General features: G+C 40.8%; 1 protein-coding gene across 6 annotated transcripts in view; it reads right to left on the bottom strand.

Moving 5' to 3' along the window:
• The window catches only part of casz1 (castor zinc finger 1), a 171346-nt gene that overhangs the window by 87907 nt on the left and 64046 nt on the right, over nucleotides 1-19393 (bottom strand). For 4 of the 6 annotated variants that reach the window (XM_082518225.1, XM_082518224.1, XM_082518227.1 and 1 more), the window contains one exon: nucleotides 3641-3688. The gene's annotated coding sequence lies outside the window, so the exon portion shown is untranslated. Of the gene's footprint in view, nucleotides 1-3640; nucleotides 3689-10814; nucleotides 10831-13445; nucleotides 13541-19393 lie in introns of those variants that run through there. The other 2 variants (XM_082518226.1, XM_082518218.1) reach the window with 2 other exon arrangements.

Here is a 19393-nt window from a genome sequence, read left to right as displayed (position 1 = left end):
AACCAGTTGTAATTGAACAATACAGGAGCAATATTTTTGTTTGAAGGTAATCAGATACCTAAGCCAAGGAAAAAGTGGCCAGTACTAGAGGCTTGAGCATCGATTCGTAATGCTCATAACGTTCTATGGTCTTTTCCCCGTTCTGAGTCAAGTTTTGTCTCCGCACTCCATTCCCATGTGCATTGTTGCATGGGCTGAATATTAACAGCACAACAATTGTGTATGGGAGAGATATCTTTTGTTATTTAGATAGATGTTACAATGCCATACAACACAAAGGAGTCTCATCATTGCAGATAAATGGATAAACTTGGATGGCGGTATTGAGCTCTACAACCGTTGTAATAATCCATATTACCTTTTCAGCCTCACTCTGTCAAAATGGTGATGTATTAATCACATTTCAGCAATCCTCCATGGCTAATGATAATGTTATGAGAGTCTGGGTGGCAATATTTCGCTAACGTCTGCAACGCCTATTTTCTGCCGATAAGTTGTGCAAGAAGAAAAGCCTAAAACCTTGTAATCCACTTAGGTAAGGCAGTAGACTTACCTACTTCTGCAAACACACAACCTCATAAATCTACTGCACCTTCACATTCTTAAAGACTGTCGAGCCTGAAAAAACTCCAGCAGATCCTTCATCCCACTTTGTTTGTACCAAATGAAGACATGTTTCACATTTCAGACCGTTGCACAAGGTAAAGAAGTGTGCACGCACAGGCCCCAACAGATACTCTGTGTCTCTCTGTTAGTCTCCCTCGCAGCAGCGGGAGCAAATAAAGCCAAAAAATATCAGAGCTTCAGCGCAATCTCCAACCTAATATAATTTAGCGAACATCTTCAGCAAGTAAGCTATTTGACATTTTGTTCCTGAGTGGAATGTTATAAATTAGAAAAAGAAAAAAAAAGGATTAGACTTAAAACATTGATTTTCTGCCAAGCACTCTGAAGTACTGCCTTTTTATTCTTACTCTTAACTTCCATTTAGCTCCTCTGTGAACAAATAAAGAGGAATGTGAGCAACAACAGGCAGAGGAGCTAGTGTTAGGCGGTAACCAGGGCTTTATGTTTTGACCATAAGAATCACTTTTTTTTTTCCAGGGGCACCTGACCTACATCGCATTTTTCTGTTTGGGCATTTTCAGGTCCAGCAGCCACGTCACACAAACAATGGAGCAAAATGGGCTTTGAAGTCAGCCCTGAATGAAAATGGAGGGGCTGACACATGAAATGCCCTCACAGCTGGGCTGCCCCAAGTCAAAAGAAAAACAAATACTTTGAATGAGAGGGGGACACGCCGCTCCTGTCTGAGCTTCCTAAGGCCCTAAGCCGCCACCGGGAGGTGGGCTTTCACGATATGCCGGTAATGATGGATGGATTGGGAAGAAAGTCTATTCACATGGAGATGTTACATCATAAATATTTACACAGGGCTGCCGTTTCCATGTAGCCTTTGCTTGTTTTGACACACTGGAAAAATTTTAAAGGACAAAAAAAAAGTGCAGGAGAAAGAAAAGCGCAGAAAACGAAAAGGCAGCCTCTCTTTTTTGTTATTATACTATACTGAGTGATACAATAATACTAAATTGAGTTACATGACTTGTTGCTCTTTTTCTCAGTGAGACAAATTATCTTTCCTACGGCGAACTGTGGGCTTTATTTACTTTTATTTGTGACTGAATGAACTCGTGTTTATTACAGAATCATTGCCCTCCTACACACAAATTCTGAAAAACTAACAAAACACCAAACAAAGAGTCTGAGTTTCAATTATCTATCGTTCTCAATTCAGTCATAAATTTTCTCTAAAGATCTACAAGTGCTGGTGGGGGGGGGGACAAATATAGAACAAACAATTTAGCAGATCATCACCTTACTTAACAATCACACCCAGTCTGCCTCATCTATCACTGCGACCAAAGAGAAGTAAAAGGGAGACATCAATGTTGTTTGTAAGCAGCCATACAAATTTCTGCTCGGTGAGCTCAATTAAAAGCCTTGAGGTCCCCCGAGACCCCCTGTAACCAGTGAAAACAATTTTGGCAGTTTAATTTTCCTCCCACTGTCTAAGAGAGGGACTCCACTTTCTAGCCTCTACGTCTGTGGGAGCCAAAAAGAGAAGGAGGGGGCGGGGTGGTGTGTGTGTGTCATGCCAGCCCCGTGTTGGAGCAAGCTGGCCTTTATGATTAGTTGCATTAACGTATATCAAAAGCCAATTAAACTAACTGTAACCAGTTATGCTGTTGTTATGCGGTCAGAGGCAGGAGTCTGTAAGTAGTCTACACAGCAGTCGAATCTTAACTTTGCTTCGACTTCCAAAGGAACTTGTTTAAAGATGTCCCCGAGTGCGAGTGCATACCTGTGTAAAGAGAAATCTCAGCTGACCATCCTGTTTGCTATGAATTATCCAATCTTTGTGGAAATCTGGGAAGCGCGCTGGGTGTGCATCTTAGGTTCTGATTGATACAGGGAGTGTGTCTTCTTTCTGGTGCGTGAGTGACACCACCAGAAACAAAGGAGTGTTGGTGTAGCCCTCCACCTCAATTCCCGGCCATGCCAACCCCCCCGCCCCCCCACACCCGGTGATAGCGAGGGGTCTCTGGTTTGACATGAGACAGCCCAGACTGTCACTTCTGAATGTTTAGATCCCTCTTGACTAGGAGGCCAGGGGCAAGGGCTGTTGTATGCATCCTTATGACAGACTCCCACATCAGCATTGTGCTCATACCAGCTAACATCATTAGCACAGAAGGTTTCATCTCAGGGAGAGAGAAAAAAAAGCAACCCAGTTTCTTCAAGTCACAAGTCATTAGTGTCCTCTCGAGAGTCAAATTGTACAGAGGCAGATTTTTTTTTTTTTTTTTTTTTTTTATCAGCAACAAAAGGTTTTATACTCTTGTTAATTTGGTGGATGTCATCTGTACTTAGATGTCTGTGTCTAATGTCTGTTACAGTAATAAATGCCATAAAGTGGAAAAAATTATATTATTTCGTCGAGATGACAATGTGGGATGCTGCTACAACAACATCTAAACATAAAACAGGCATAAAAGAACAGTTCCCCTGATAATAAGAGTATAGCGTGCAAAAATGGAGAAACTGCAGCGCTATAACATGCTGATTTTATTACCGCCAGTGCAAAGTTCCAGTTCTCTAATAGATTATTAGTTGTATTTTTATATTCTATATGTAAATAAGCAAGTCAGCTAACACACTTCTCAACAGCTGTTTATGTCAGGAAACAAAATGGGTGTATTTATAGGAAAAAGCATAATTCGGTTGTAGTAGTTTTTGAGTCAGCCTGACAGGGTTTCTCACAAACAGTGTTAGGAGTGCATTTGGTTCCGTATAGATCACCCATAGTAAGAAAGGCACAGAGAGAGAGAGAGAGAAAGAGAGAAAGGGGGGGCCCTCTTTGGAAAACAGATACATCAGTGAGCCTGTATAGTGTACAACATCGCTGTGAGTTAATCAGTTGGAAAATAAAACGGTGGGATTCTAATAAGTCATTTGTCAATTTTTACAACCCCCAGACACATTGATCCACGGGGATTAATGAAGATGCCTGATATTGTTGGAGATATGAACAGGGGAGATGGTGGGGACAGTAATCAGTCATGTTGGGGATTTGTCCTACCTCGTTTTCTCTTCCTGGGGAGTCACTGCGTACAGGAGCTCACCTCATCTAAAAAGAAGAGCAAAGGAAAAACATTAAAAAAATAAATAAACCCAGGCACTGATTATTCCGATGTATATGCACGTGCATACATGTTCTCGCGAAATCCATACATTTACCCAGCTCAATCTAATCTGCAGTGGCTGACATAATGTAACGAGCCTCCAGATGATGCAAGAGGAAGATGGGTACTTTTTGTTCACTCCTTTCCTTTTGATATGCAGAATAATAGTGCACAGATACCCAGGCCCCATGTCCCAGCTGGGGGAAAGCAGTGACTGAAGGAGGAGACTATAGTTTGTAAAGCCCATTGAAGCATGGGGAGCAACTGTACAGAGTACAGTTGTGTATGAACCACGTCTGTTCATATTTCAGCCGTTTGCCAGAAATAAATTAAGTTGGACTATTCTAATAGTAGCTTCCTACGTCTTAGCTGAAGGTGAGTTGACACAGTCTTATAGAGCAAACAATAAAACAAATCACTTCCCTTTGAAACCTTGGGGGCAAAGCTTACTTGTTGGCAGAGATACAGAGATTCAAATACTACTTAGATAACGAACACAGCTGACGGGGCCAGAGTATGTGGTGAGATATCTCCATATTCATATTGTGGAAAAATGGCATTCATTGTTAAAACATGAACCTGCTGCTTTTTCTCATGCGGAGACAAACACACCCTCGTATATGACATCAATAAGCGCAGACAAAGTTTTAAATCAGGGCAGAAACTGACTTTGGCAGAACCAGTTGAGTCACTCTTAAATCCTCTCAAAAGTTTCCTAACCTTGAGAGCCCATGCATCCCAGAAAAAGTAATAATAATTCTAACCTGATCTTCCTACTTATTTTATATCTCCCCTCAGCAACCTAACTTCTTCTCGGCAACAGTGCAGTTATTAATTCATGAGGCACTAATTAGTTCTTTGTTTAATTTTGTGTTAAACAGACTGACCGGAATGATAACGACTCGCGCTGTAGCGCTTCGGTCCCATGCCACTCCTGTTTGCTACAACAAGGGAGCATCGTGCGACTAGCATGATGAACCCAATTCCCTTCTAAGTTGCACTTCATTAAGTCAAAATGTGACAAGGAGCTTAGAGGAAGAACTGGCAGATCTGATCATACATAACAATGCAGGCCCAGTAAGTTTGAGGGGGGGTGGGTGCTGGTGCACGAGGTGGTGTGCGGGGTAGTGAATTCCAGCATGCATGTTGATAATTTTCTATTTTTAACCCTTGGGGGCCGTCTTTCATTTTCCTTTAATTGTTTTTGTTCAGAGCTGCAGTGTCCTCTTTTTAAATTGCAGCTCCTATCAACTCTGCTGATCAACCCCCTGTGCAACATTGCAAGCAGACAAGTAAACAACAGGGTTGCCCTTTTCTGGGATGTAGTGCAAATGCTCCGGTAACATAGGTGACAGTGCACACGCATACATAGGGTCAGATATTTACACATTATGTCCAAGGAAACAGTGAAACGGCATGTCGGTGCAGCGGCGACAAACAAATTGAACTTGAAAAATATCGTTTATGGCCATGTGAGTTGAAAAACCTGCTGAGTGGAAACATTCATTGTTTTAACAATGAATGCTTGATCAGAGTGCAAGAATGCATTAAGGTAGTGCCATCTACCCATATTTTAAATGCCTTTTAAGAATGTTTTTGTTGAGGGAGTAGTTGGGAAAAACGTCATTCATGAGAATCACAAATTTACCGTCTCAAAGATTTTTATTAGCTGTCCCGAAAAAACCTCTCCTTCTACATATATACCTTTAATGGCATGCCTTCACTCGATGCCCGAGTCTTAAAAGAAGCTATACGCACACTGGGTAAACCCTTCAGTAAACTACAGTCATTGGTTTTGTACATGTGACAGATAGCACTTTCATTGGGATATTTTTTTCCACTCCAAATCATCTGCTGACAAGCTTTGCTAAGATGTTTAGCCTCTCCAAGTATCTTCCCACTGGCTGAAGATATGATAAAATCAAAAAGCAGACAAGTAATTACACTGTATAATAGGCAAGATTGGCATTTTCAAAATCATTTTCATGTGGATGGAAATGACATTGCACAGACTATTCTGTATTCACTGGTGCAGATAAATAAACAAGGCATGGAGAAGAAGGGGGGCATACAGAATGCACAGTACAATGGCAAGCAGGTCAGTAATTAGAAACTCTGTTTGCACAGTAATAATTTTAATATATTCATCAGGAAACAGAGCATGCCTAGCATGATAAAATCCTATCAAGAAACATATCCCAACTGCAGCAACCTTTTAAACATACTGGAAGCTCATTGTTGAGAACCTGAAATAGCAAAATAAATATATAAACACACAAAAAATTAGAAAAGCATGCAGCTACACAATCCCTACATTGCAAATTTCACCCTTATAAGTTGTCATTATAGCAAGGCAGGGATATGCAACTCTTTCGAAATGCCAAAAAAGTCTTCGGTCTGGATCGGTACCTGCAGGTAAATGTGCTTCTGGAGCTTTTGACCTCTTTTTAGCCAAGTGCAAACAAGCTGAAGCCCTCCAACACCAAAACATGTTTGGCGTTGATTGTGCGAGCAACACGTGTGTAACCTTGTTTGTTATTGGGGTGGCAGTGATGATGCTATGGAAATTATTGCAAATTGCTTAAAGGACTCCTGACACGTAAAAAACCTTGACCTCGCAATGCCATTTCCCAAAGTCAGAATAATGTGTATTTGTTAGAGAAATTCAAGGTGGAGCACAAAGGTAATCAGCACGAACAACATTTTTACAGAAGTTCAAGGAGCTCCAAGCTAATCATCTACGAACTATGCAGCTGCTTTCATGCATGCATATGCCGATGGCATATATATGTATGTATACGCACACGAGGCAAACCACAACCGCATACACTAAAGCTTTCTCTAAACTTAAAGATGGTACACAAGACGAGCAGATATATCCCTCTGTAATGTTGCAATTATTACCAATTTAAATAACAGGAACACATGAAAAGCTACTCAGCTCAACAGAACAGTTTTAAATAATAACCCTCGTTGCTGTAATGACTGCCAGCCCATTGTCTAAGTTTCCTGGTTTCATTTCCCACACATAAACTCAGAAACTTACTAGTTTACGTGACCTCATTCTACATGAAACAACCTCTAATTACATGAAGTGGAAGCCGCAACAAGAATACACTTCTCACTGAATAGGTCTGTACTTTATGTCCTCTAGCCTGTGTTTCCTTCTGAGTTTTTAAACGCACTGCAGAGTGAGCAACTGATCATTTACTCATGCATATTTGACAGCACCTAGTAGGCCCCTTTTTGTTCTGTCACTTCTGGCTCCTATTCTCCTTTTCCCCTAGGAGAGGACAGAGTCAGGGGCTTGAGGGCAGCTACCTACACAGTTCCGCTGTCCCCTCCTCGCCTAATTTTTGTTGTCCAGCCCTTTGAAACCTCAATCTCATGCAGAACCAAAGAATGGTGATCCATGTGCAACAAGTGCCGGTGCCATGGAAACCCCCGTTTTGCCCCCAAAATATTCCTTTTTATCCCTTTTGAAGACCTGTCACCAGGCAAAGCAGGCATCACACGACCCTGGGCCTAGCCATGACAAAGCCTATTTTCTGCCTGCTTCTTGATTGATTAAAAAAGACTTTTTAGTAAAACCATGTTAAAGGACACAAAAAGTGACACACAGAAGAAAAGGGATCTTGCAGATGGCCCAATCAGACGGGTTTCCCTGTACTAACGCACAAAAAAAAAACCACAAAAAGAAAAGAAACAATATCATAATCGCCACAAAGGAAGGGTCAGGCCAAAGCATGAAACTCGACGACAATGGTAATTACGAAAATGAAAGAAAGACGGGTTGGAATTTGGTAGGTGTGTTACGTTGAGCTACATATCAGATTCTTTTACATGAACTGTGTGATTTTTTTTCCCTGGAATCGGACGACTGAAAACTCGCTTCGCTGTAGCTCTAAATACTGTGGTGGGGTTTCTTTTTGGAAATGACGCTCTCGTCACCGCAGGACATTCATATCCGAGCATTGCTCTAGATTATTACAGGTTCCCACCACATTTGGGAATAAAATTATACACGCAGGATTGTAGTTCATGTCTGATGTGATCAATATTCTATACGTTAGACGGGCGACGGAGCAAAAAACAAAAAGACTGGCTCAGCTGCTCTGCATGCGCCAAACGAGGCCATATTACTAAAAGAAGCACAGGTCGATAAGAAACTATTTTTCTGTTTTTGTTGGCACTGTGTCATATCTCTGTGACTTAACAGTTTTTGCTCACAGAACATGAGCCGACTTATGTGGAAACTGGTGTATCATGTTATATGTTTTAATATATCAAACGTGCACAGGAACACTTTCATCAGCACTGAAGAAAAGAAGCTGCTCTCTTTGTTTCTGCGTAGAGATGTGGAGCAGATATTTACCAAGAGGATAGGCAGGGGGTGGCGGCGGTGGTGAGGGGGTGCAGAGAGGAGGAGAAGCATTAGAAGCGTCCACACATGAGCAATTAGTATTCCAGATCCTGATGGTTCTAAACACAAAAAGGCCTCACCAAATCCCCACGGCGGAGGTGTCAGACAGAAAATGACGAAAATCTGCTCCTTGACAGGGAGTCATTTATATTTTAGCTTCGTTCCATTATCTTAACGAATCCATCATCAGCCAATGCAATATTAACAGCAGAAAATCAACTCATTAGATCCAGGGGGATTTAATCAAGATTGCAATCATGTATGCGGTTCCTGGAGAGTTGGCTTCTTCTTTTTTTTTTTCTTTTTGGTCCTTTCCACGTAATTGCCGCATCTCAGATCTTAATAAATTATTCTCGATCTGAGATTGATGCCCTTTTTTTTCATTGCCTCTCACGCCATGCACTCACTGTCTCCAACTATAATATTTACCATAAACATTATTATGTCATGGGCACACAGTTTAAAATGGCCTTTAGCTAACTCGCAGAAGTAATTGGCTTCTCCAATTCTCTCTCGTTTCCTTGCTAATTGCCCAGTGATATTGCTAACAGTTCCCCGAGAAAGAAAGAAAGACAGAAAAGAAAAGAAAAGGCCTCTTTTGCACAAGCTGGGATGTGTTGCTAGGATTTTTCAACCTTTATATGTGGATGTAGAAAGAATTTGCCGTGTTTGATATTGCTTAACAAGACATGCAAGCAGATGAAAGGACATTCCACTTTTGATATGTAAAACTTTATGTGAAACCCTGGAGGCAGAGAGAAAATAGAAAGAGCTCAAATTTCAGGTGGATATTTTTTAGTCATTTAGTCTCAGTTTCTGGGGAAAAAACAACACCGATAGATAACTGACACTCACGCACACAGACACACAATTCTTTAAATCTTAAGAACTTTTATCAGTTAAAATAAAAAATGAAAAAACCGCTGTCCTACACTGAAACTACACACTGTACTTTTAAATCTACATTTTGCAAAATCAGAAACACTGCGCCTTAATCGTTACCTGTTACTCTGCGTCCAAACATGTTGGATTTGTTGTATAAAATGTCAAATAATTAATTTAAAGTTCAACTGAAACTAGTATAAAGATATTTTATACTGTTGTTGTGTTTTTAGCAGCTGCATCTCCTTTTCTTTAACAGCACTCTATAAACATTTAGGAAGTGTGGAGACCATCTGCTATAATATTAAAAGCAACTTTTAAAGGGGTCCTTCTTTACAGTATTCTTCATTTCATAATGTTTTCTGAACTAGAGGTCTGAACTGCAGGCACGCCGGTTTATCTCTTGGACTTTTACAAAATCTCGACTGTTATTTGCTAACATAAGCAAGGTCTTCTCTAAAAGACTCGCCTGTATGGCAGCAATATGCTGAGCCAAAGTCTGTAAGTACTGTGCAGCATTAAAGGTGAAATCACAAAGGTGCAAGATGACCATGTTAATTCACCCCGATGCCATCTGACCATTCTGCAGTGATAACACTGAAGATGGTCATTCTTGTCTTTAGTTTGAACACGGCAGCATCCACGATTTGGAACAAAATTAAAGCGGGACGAAGTTTTCCACTTAACCTGAGTCTTTCTTAAACACGCTCAGGTTCACAGACGGTAGCAGGATGTCTGGACCTTGTTTATCTGTTTCTCTCTCTCTGCATGGCACAGATTTGCATTAACACCTGTAGATGCAGAGATGAACTGTGTTTGCTCACAATGGTTGTGTTCCTGAGGATTTCCTGGAAGTGAGTCCATGCAGTGCTTCCACTGCAGAAGAGAAACGTGAGTTTTTAATATTATGGCATCTCAGAGTGCAGAAATCAAGGGCATTCAGTGCTGTTTTTTGGCCTTGATCCTTGCAAACAAAGATTTCTCTGAATCTTTTAAAGAAGCAGATGATAAAATCCTCACAGTACAGTTCAAACTGACTATCTTTAAAACTGAGCTTTTTTTTATTGCCACAGCTGCAGACCCCACCTTTGGACTTCTTTAAATACTTGCAAATTGATGCAAATGTTCTGAAACTCATCTTTGACACAATATTTAGATGAAACCAGACTTCAGGAAACATAATCTTATTGTTTTAAAGAGAGGCACATGCAGTGTTGTGTCAACCAGCTCAGCTGCAGCTCCACGTGATGTTGCTAATGATGCATTATTATTATTGATGCCGACAGAACTTTTAAAAATGCATTCACCACATTAGATAGAGTGATACCCAAACTCTAAATTTATCCATTTGTACCACCTGATCGGATGACAGGGGGGAAAAAAACTCTCCGGCTTCATTATTACTAAATAGGAAAATTTCCTTTTAAATGTAAAAATCTTAACACAGCACAAAGTGGTGTAAGTATGTGTTACATGTGGCTTTGGGAGGCTAAATAAGGAGATTAGAGAAGGGAAATAAGGAACTAGGAAGCACCACCCAGGTCATAAGAAGACATCAGCTGTTGAAAATGTACGCAAAAGTTTCATTATTTTTTGTGAAGCTCTATCTTCTCTCCTGCTTTCCCTCATGCGTGTGACCACAGAGCTTCTTGCCCCTCACAGACAAGATTAACTTCTAATATGTTCAACATGATCCAAAAGTGTAAAAACTGTCAGAGAGACCTTTAATCTGCCTATGGAACAAAGCCTTTTGTACAAGGACTTACCTGACCTTGTCACTGCAAGTTTAACTTGCTGTCTGTTAGGCAATATAAAACCCTAGCCAGTGCTTCTCTTCCACCCCCTCCCTCTAAGTCTTTTTCCCTCCCGCCGCCTCGGTCTCTCTCTTGCTTGCTCGCTCTTCCTATGCACAGAATGGGGGTGTGTAAGTACAGCACCAAATGCTGTGCTAATCCCTGTTTCTCTGAGATGGCCAATAGTAAATCCGAGCCCTCTGTAAACCAATCTCAGAGTTTTTTATCTTGATTTATTAGATTACGTGGCCCGGGTCCCTGAGCTCATGCTACACATACTAATCCTAATCGGAATAGACAAGTATTAGGCCAGTTCAAGGGGAGCTAAACAGCAGCAGTGGCCAACTTTCAGTAAGAGGGAAACTACAAGCTTATAGGCTTGATGGAGCTTTTTATCCTTTTTCCTTTTTTCTCTACTTACATTAGCAGAATGAGTGTGTAATTAAATACATAAATCCTGACACACCAACCCTCAAAAGGCCTAAAAACCACTGAACCCCGTCCAGTTTGGCTTTCTTTTCCCTGCACAATGAAGTTACTGAGCCAAGCCCAATCATTTGTATTTTTCTCAGATTTTTAACTGTGAGCAAAGCAAACATGAAAGTCCCATTGAAAACAACTGCAAGAATTAATTTTACATCTCAGTGAATTCAAGGCAGTGTTGTCAAATTATAAGCAACAGGGCTATGTAACTAATTTCCCTTGGTCCAGAGACCTTAAGTAATTTTCATCTGCGATAATAAATCGCACATAATTAGTAAGGTGTCTGTCCTCTGTTTGCCTTTTGCCACTAAAACACGGTCACATTAATGTTACTAACTTTAAACCGGTATGAAAGGATAGTTTCAGGCATGCTGCAAATTGCTGGTCTCACACGGTTTTCAACCAGTTCAGCCACTGCGGATGGCAAGTGGGTTAGGCTGGATGGAGTCCATGTGACACATGAGGCCAGGGCTGGGGAACATTAAGAAGTGTCTGCTTGTACACTAATGCTGGTGGCAGCTGTTAGTCTGCCAAAAACTGCAGCAGCAGCAGCAAGGATATCCTGAAATACTATTGAAAACCGCTAAACCTCCTCCTCGCTGATGTAAAGCTATACAGCTGCTCGGCGCCAGTACAATCACTGATCAATCTGGGAAAGTTAAAAATGGAGCCAGGTTTGTGGACTAAACACGCTGCTTTTCAGCTTAGAAGGTCAAAGTGGGGATCTCCAGGGAATGCCGAAGACTAATTTTGCTGTATTTTAGAAAGTTTGTTCAGCAGCCAGAACAAATGCAACATATGCTGACGCATCTGTGTGTCTGCGCCGCAAACGATGCGAGCGTGCGTCTGGTTGTGTATTCTTTCCGAGAGTACGTGGAGATTTTTTGAGGCATCACCGGAGCACAGAGGTTGCCCCTGCCCACTGCCCTCAGGGGTGACAGGGGAGCTAAGGGAGATGTGACAGCCATGTCTGCTCCCTGTATGTGTTTGTTTGCCCCTGAAAACGAGACACCAATCTCACTCCAGCCCCCTGGGCATGTTTAGCTGTGCCTCCACCGCACCGCCTTCATCTGATACAAAGTGGAAGTCCACCCGGTAATAACATGCATCTCCGCTGGTGGGGTGAAAGTGGATACATATACACTTCAGAGCAAGAAAAAAGAGAAGTTGGCTGATACATCCCCCCTTGTATTTCAGCTGAAAACTGAAAGATTTTCGGCATTGTTACGATAAGTAGTGTCAGGACGCAGCAAAGCACATTTTGAAGTAGCATCGCTATAAAAAGCCTAACATAGCATGTAAAGTGTTATGCGATGTTAAAAACATGATCCACTGCTTCTCCATGCCAAATAAAAGTGAGGAATGAATTTCCTTTGCACTTGTGTTTTGTCCTTAGACCCAAGAGTCACCAAGTGTACTTTGCAAGGAATATTCATTTCCTTAGGATGGCCTCGTCAGCCTTGTGACCCAATCCATATCCATTCTGTCCTGTCTGCCCTCCCCAGTCACTGCCTCTTTTCTGTAAGTGGCAGATATTTCACCTGCCTATCAGTTTCCCTTTAAACGTGCTGCTATATGCAGGAAAGGCACCCATATAGGGTCACTGACTGTCCTCTACAGGCCCTCTTTGAAGCTACTATCTGGTCGTCTCTACTTCCCCTCCTTCTTCTATCACTCAAATTACAGTGTGTAGAGGTCACTGGTAGAAATGGGTTCAACAGAGCTGATTAACTTTGATCTAGTTTTACATATTATTGGGATGGAAAAAGTACAAGCCTTGGGAGGCTCATGACTTAAAAAGCAGATCATAAATTTAGGCCTCCCTAATTTATATTTACAACGGGGAAATAGTAGGCTTCTTTAATTTTTCTCCAGTGCCTGGAACAGAGCCTAGAAGATGTTCTGCAATGTTGTGAATGCCTGACTAGAGCGCACACTGCATTAGTAAGAGTTTGCTTGTGTATGCGGTCCACAGCAAAAGGCAGTTTACTAGCAAATAATGGGAATCAGATCATTTCCATGCAGAAATGTGCAGCGGGAAAGAAAGCAGCTGCTTCGACGTGAGGAAGGTAGGAGGAGGTTAAAAGGAGTCAATGGAGGCTAAAGAGACAGCAGGTCTACCGATGACAGAAAGAGTGGCCAGGGACTGCAGTTCAGGACTTCTGGAAACCACATCAAACAGACTATGGAGCGCTGCCAAGATGAACACACACCAACTGTTGCAAAAAAAGAACGTGAGAGAGGAAGAGGGGAGGGCGGACAAGTGGAAAAAGGACAGTTTAGTTTAAAAAATAGAGGATACAAAGATAGAAATGTATGGGGAGAAAATGGGGAGAAAAAGAGAGACAGATGTTGCCACAGAAAATCCAATCAATCAATATTAAACACAGTATCACTTACACATTTTATGATAAAGTTATAATTTAGCTTAATTTAGTTTTAGGTTAATTTAGTTCATCATGAAGCAAAATAGTAACCATTGGCTGGCTCCAGCATCTCATATGGGGACTCAATCCACTGTTAAACTTGGTTATTCTAGTTATATATTAATGAGATATCGAGTATTGAAATTAATGAGAACAAGAGTGGAATTAAAGTAAAAGAAGTGGCTTTCCACATCTGCAGATATGCAGGTGTATGTAGGAGATATGTAACCAAACACATTATATTTTTTTTAAAAGTTGCTGCTGAGTTATTACAGCAATATTTGGTTAGCTTATAACTTGATTTGCAATGAAAGTATGACATTTTAAAGTCTGAGCAGTACAAAAAGAAATGTCTTGTTAACTCTTACTAGGTGAAAAAATGAGGTCGGTCAAGCTAAAGAAAAGGTATCATTAAAATTTGATATTAACTATTATTTATCTAGAACTTTTCAAACGTAAGCATTTCTTTGGCCCTGTCTCAAGTCACAATGTTTCGTACCTTTAATTTGCACTCAAGCGTGCTCATCGCATATGACTTTATCATTAGTCGGCTGCTAGTGGACATCCCAGGCTCTGGTTGCTTGACCTTTTAACATATTTATCCCCCTGCCATATGTGATTCAGCGACTCACCGGAAGTCACTTCACTCACTCGGCTCAAAGTTGCCAGAACTGAATCGCCCGTTGTTATTTGAAGTTGTCCAATGTCACCGTCTTTCTATGATTCGTGGCTGCCACGTAGTAGCAAATCGTTTCACGTGTGGACGCCCCTTAAATACTGATGCTAGCCAACAACCTAACATATTATTTTATCAGACATTAACATTACACGCGTTGTGTTGTGTTGCCGTTCGTGCCGTGCTTGATTTCAGGAAACACCCTGTCTAAATTTAGAAGCAATGCAAATAAATTCATCATGGTGCAAATGTACCAGTGTAAGTATCCAAATTTAAGGAGTGTGTGTCATACAGCACATATATTGAAATTACTACGGGTCAGTTTAAATTGACAACATTTTATACATCAGCAAAATGAAGAAAATTGGAGGATTAAATGTAATTTAAAAATAAACTTCTTTTTGACTACATTAGTAATTAATATCATTAACCGGGTTATTTCAGGGTTGTGCATGACAACTGTAGTTATGTTGTGTGAGTGTTTGTTTCTATTCTAACAAAACGAGTAATTCAGGGTAAGTCTTCTTTCTGTTTTGATTAAGGCTTCTACATATTTCAACTGTTACCCAGAAGAAAATAGAACGATGACAGGAAAAGCTATACAAAGAATCAACAAAGTTTAATGCAATAGCTTCATTATTTAACACGATGCTATCAAAACTGAGACTGATAAGGCACTATAAATATTCTACAGCGCTTTAAGCTGTTTAGAAGCGCTACAACTGGCCTTATTTATACTAACTGCTCTATTATTTGTAGTGTGTCCAGAACCCCCGCACCCACCCACCCACTCTACAAGCCTGCAGTCAGGCCCTGTTCTCAGGGCTATCAGAAACCAGCCACTTGTTCAGCACCTGACTAATACCCACTATAATGTCACTTCTATATTTGTATCCTGCTAATCTGCTCCCAGGCTCCAATCTTTTCCACTTTCTTGCAAATTTATCACTAGACTGAAAGACTGCTGCCAGATCCTAAGTGCCTCACCCTTTTAAATTAAATAGTGGCATTTGTGATAAAGCCACTAAATTCCTTATCTAGCTGACCTGAAGAGTCTTTCAAGGCAAAGTGTCACTTTTCCTAAACTGGAGCACTTGTGACGCCATACACCCCACCCTATCCAACTGCCACACAAACGCAGACACGCAGGCAAGCACACACCCATGGACTGTCAGTTTTCTTGTCCTTTTCAAGGACAGGATTCGGAACAAAACACAAGTGAGGCTTGTTGGGGAACAGACAAGTGCTTTTACAAACGTATCTATAAATAGGCAGGTCGCGGTTGTTTTCATTTACAATGTAAATGTAGTTTACCTTCTAAACTAAGCTGTCTTGTTCTTACAGTAACTAATACATAACTGGAATAACAGTTTTGAGGCTTGACTATCATGTGACCAGAGAGCAAACTTAAACCATAATATTCTTAAATAGACAGTAACAGAGGTGTGGAGGACATTTTCCCCATATTTTGTCACTTCCAAGATATTACAGCTATAGAATAATATAGAAATGATTAAGATACATAAGTTATCCAGTTACTCTGAGGTAGTAACGTGTGTCTGTGTATGCCGAGCATATTCAAAGCCCCACATATTTTTACCTTAACTAATTCAACTAAACCCATCTTAAACTATGCAAAACCTTCTTAATTGGTCTCAGAGAAGAAGTCACGGCCAGCAGCTCCAACTTAGGTTATCTTGTCCTGTGCCTGGACTCAAAGAAACACTCGCATTGTCAATAAATTTTTGTACACTTCCTTCCCATTGTGGATTCATGACCTAATAAGGCACTGTCTGAATTCTGGGGTTATTTTGAGTTTGTGTGATAATGCTCACTCTAACTTTGTCCCTCTTTAGAGATTCTAACAGGAGGCAGCCAGGAACTTTCAGATGATGGCAGTTTGATCAGATAAAAGAGAGAGCTTAAGGTCTTTTTTTTTTTTTTTTTGAAACTATGTTTAATAAAACTGCAAATAATCACAAAATTGACATCAACTATACTAATTATACTCAGAATAGCATTAGTAAGTAGGCGGCAGGTACACAAATATAACAGGACAGAATAATCAAATGAAAATCATCCAGAGTGCTTTCCTTGTTTTCACCAGCAGTGCTGCTGTTTTCATGCATACATGTTTTTTGGCCTTTTCTCGCGTTTCTAATCTGTTTTTGATAGGGTGAGATGTGACTTCCTATCCAAGCCGCTTCTATTGTTTTCCTGCGTTTTTAGAGGAATGAGGCTAAAAACAAATTGTTCCTATGTAGAAGGTCAAACAACATTGTTATGAAACGAAGAAAATGAGACTAAAGGTAAAAGCGCACGGCCAACAGGGCATTCCTGTTCCAGAGCCAGGACCTGTAAACACCACTTTGTTGATCTGTAATTAAGAGGAAGAAAATCTTCACTTTAGCACTGTGGGCTTCTCGCAGTGATACTTCCTCTTAGTCTCAGTCTCTTGTGTTTATTTATCAGTTTCTAAAACTGTACGCTGAAGGACTCCTTGATTATTTAGACAAGACACAGGAGTATTTCCTGGGCCAACAGAGTGAAATCTCTGATGCAGGGCTCCAAGCAGGCAGCTTGCTTAATACTTGACCCATGACCTCTCCTGGGTAATAATGCCTCTGTATCTATCCTCACACACGTAGCGGCACAGAACAATCACACATTCAGATGCCTGGAGAGGTTTCACAAAGCTGTGAGAAACATAGTCGAAAAAGTTCCTATTTCTAGCGACTCTTGTGATTTTTTTTAGGTCATACCTGATCAAAAGCTTTCATTTATAAAGTCAAAATATGAATATATTGAATTAAGAGAGCATTAACACTATACATCTCCCATGCAAAAGTCCCTGATCTTTGGAAAATGTTTTGCCCTTCTTTCCTTTCACCAGAACAGAGCCACAGGAAATCAGCTTTTAGCACTTGAAGCAGCACTTCCAGACATCTAGATTGCCCTCTGTTTAACATCTCTGGCATTTTCCATTTTCTTCACATTTTTTTACAGTACACACATTCACCCCCACAGCTGTTCCTCCCTTTAGTCATACTCACTCCACACAATTCAGAAAATCTGCCATAAAGTCAAGCAACTGTAAGCTGAGAACTGCTCGCAAAAATAAAGGGCTCTCAGAATAGATAAATAAAATCTCTGTTATCCAGCTGCCCTCCCTAAATCACTCTCAAACCCTTCAACAAGTGGTCACAAGCCGGGGCAAAACAGACTCTTTCAATAGCACATGACAACCACAAAAGAGGATTCTGTTAGATTCCAAAACTGATTGCTTAAGTTTTACAAGTAAAAACTGGGCTGATTCTGTATCTTTGAACATAATTACAGTATGTCCTTGTATCATCCTTCCTGTTGGTAAAGTAACCGCTTAGTGCCCTGCATACATTCCTGGGAATAAAAAAAAAGAGAGCATTCTGAAAGAAGGGAAGTGGGAGGTTTGTCAGGCTTATTTTCAGTCAATATTTTAGGACTTTGGCTTTTGTGAGAGAGGAAACTGGCTGTGAACACCCATAAGCAGAAAGTCACACTTTCCACACATTTCACATATCCTCCACGGTATAGATGTTCATATGTGGACGGAAGTTACAAGAGGTTAAGAGCGATAATAGCCTGATTGTTTTCTTTTCCACTTTTCTTAAGCGAGACTAAATCCCACAGATTCCCGGCCTGCCAAAATGATCGTGTTTTTACTGTTTTGGCACTCGGATTTCTGCAGAGCAGCCTCGAACACAAATTCATCTCCAAAGGCCCAAACATTCGCTTGCAGCCGCAGCACAGCATAATTTGCCAGAAATACTCTACACGTGCTGCTCTGAGCTGACCAGATTTTCAACCAGCTGCTAATATTACACCATTTCAGCTTTTCTGGCGATTGATCAAATAAGCTCAGAACACTTACAGCGCAGAATAATGGAATTGCTTCGAGTGAAATTCAAACGGCTTTCAAGTAAAATGCCTACTTTATTGCACTCGCTCAGTCTTTCAACAATACTTAAGGATTATCTTTTCATAAGGGTGTCAAAGCTCCTCAAATGTTAAAAGAGGTTTCACAGAAACACTTTCTATTATGAAATGTGGTTCAAATAAAGCCAAAATACCCACTTCTTCACTTCTGTTAAGGTGCTTGTGACCAGCCACACAGCATACACAGAAGCCACTGCACAAGCACTGGTCCCTGTGATTTAATACACCTAACAGTGGTCAGACTCACCAAGACAATAAATCCACAGTCAGCCAAAGGATGGTCTCAAAATTCCCTACAATAAGGCTGCAGATAAATGCCATTTTGTGCTCACTGCATTGTCTGCTTGCCTCTATTCTGGTAATCTAATGTGTGCTACATGCTCTTGGTCACCTTGACTTTGGTTGCCATAGTGCACAACACAAACATATCCCCACCCAGAAATACACCAAATAAGGCTTGGGGGAAAATCTCATAATCAGACGGCACAGAGGGAGAGGCAGATATAACCTTAAATATATTGTAAACAGGTCAAAGCTATTCCTTTGTGTACATATCCTGTGCATGCAAGAGGTTACCGGTGACACACACGCACACAGTCTGGCTAATTAGTATACAACAATAATTGTCCTAAGCTCAGCTATTGTTGACTCAAAGAAAATGATAATTGCACGGGCATCAACAAAAAATAAATTGAAGTTCTTTAGAAGAGAGAGGTCTTTGAGGACAAGTCTGTTTGTACCAAAAATGACCTTTAAACACCTTCCTCCAACACAGAGGAATCAGGCTACAAGAAGGCAGCCATCCTGTCTAGCTGTCGACCCCGGCAGATGTGAGTTCTGAAGAGTTCAAAAGAATTCTGCATGGGGGCACCGCCATTTACATAATCCTCCAGATATATTCCCCTGCAACCTAATCAAATTATTCACAAGTCTAGCCCCTAACTATGTAGACCACGCGATACACAGCCTTTCCATTACCAGCCTCTGTGTCT

Source organism: Aulonocara stuartgranti, assembly GCF_965226115.1.
Source record: "Aulonocara stuartgranti genome assembly, chromosome: 20".
NCBI classification, from domain to species: domain Eukaryota; kingdom Metazoa; phylum Chordata; class Actinopteri; order Cichliformes; family Cichlidae; genus Aulonocara; species Aulonocara stuartgranti.
This window is presented reverse-complemented; position numbering and strand designations above follow the sequence as displayed.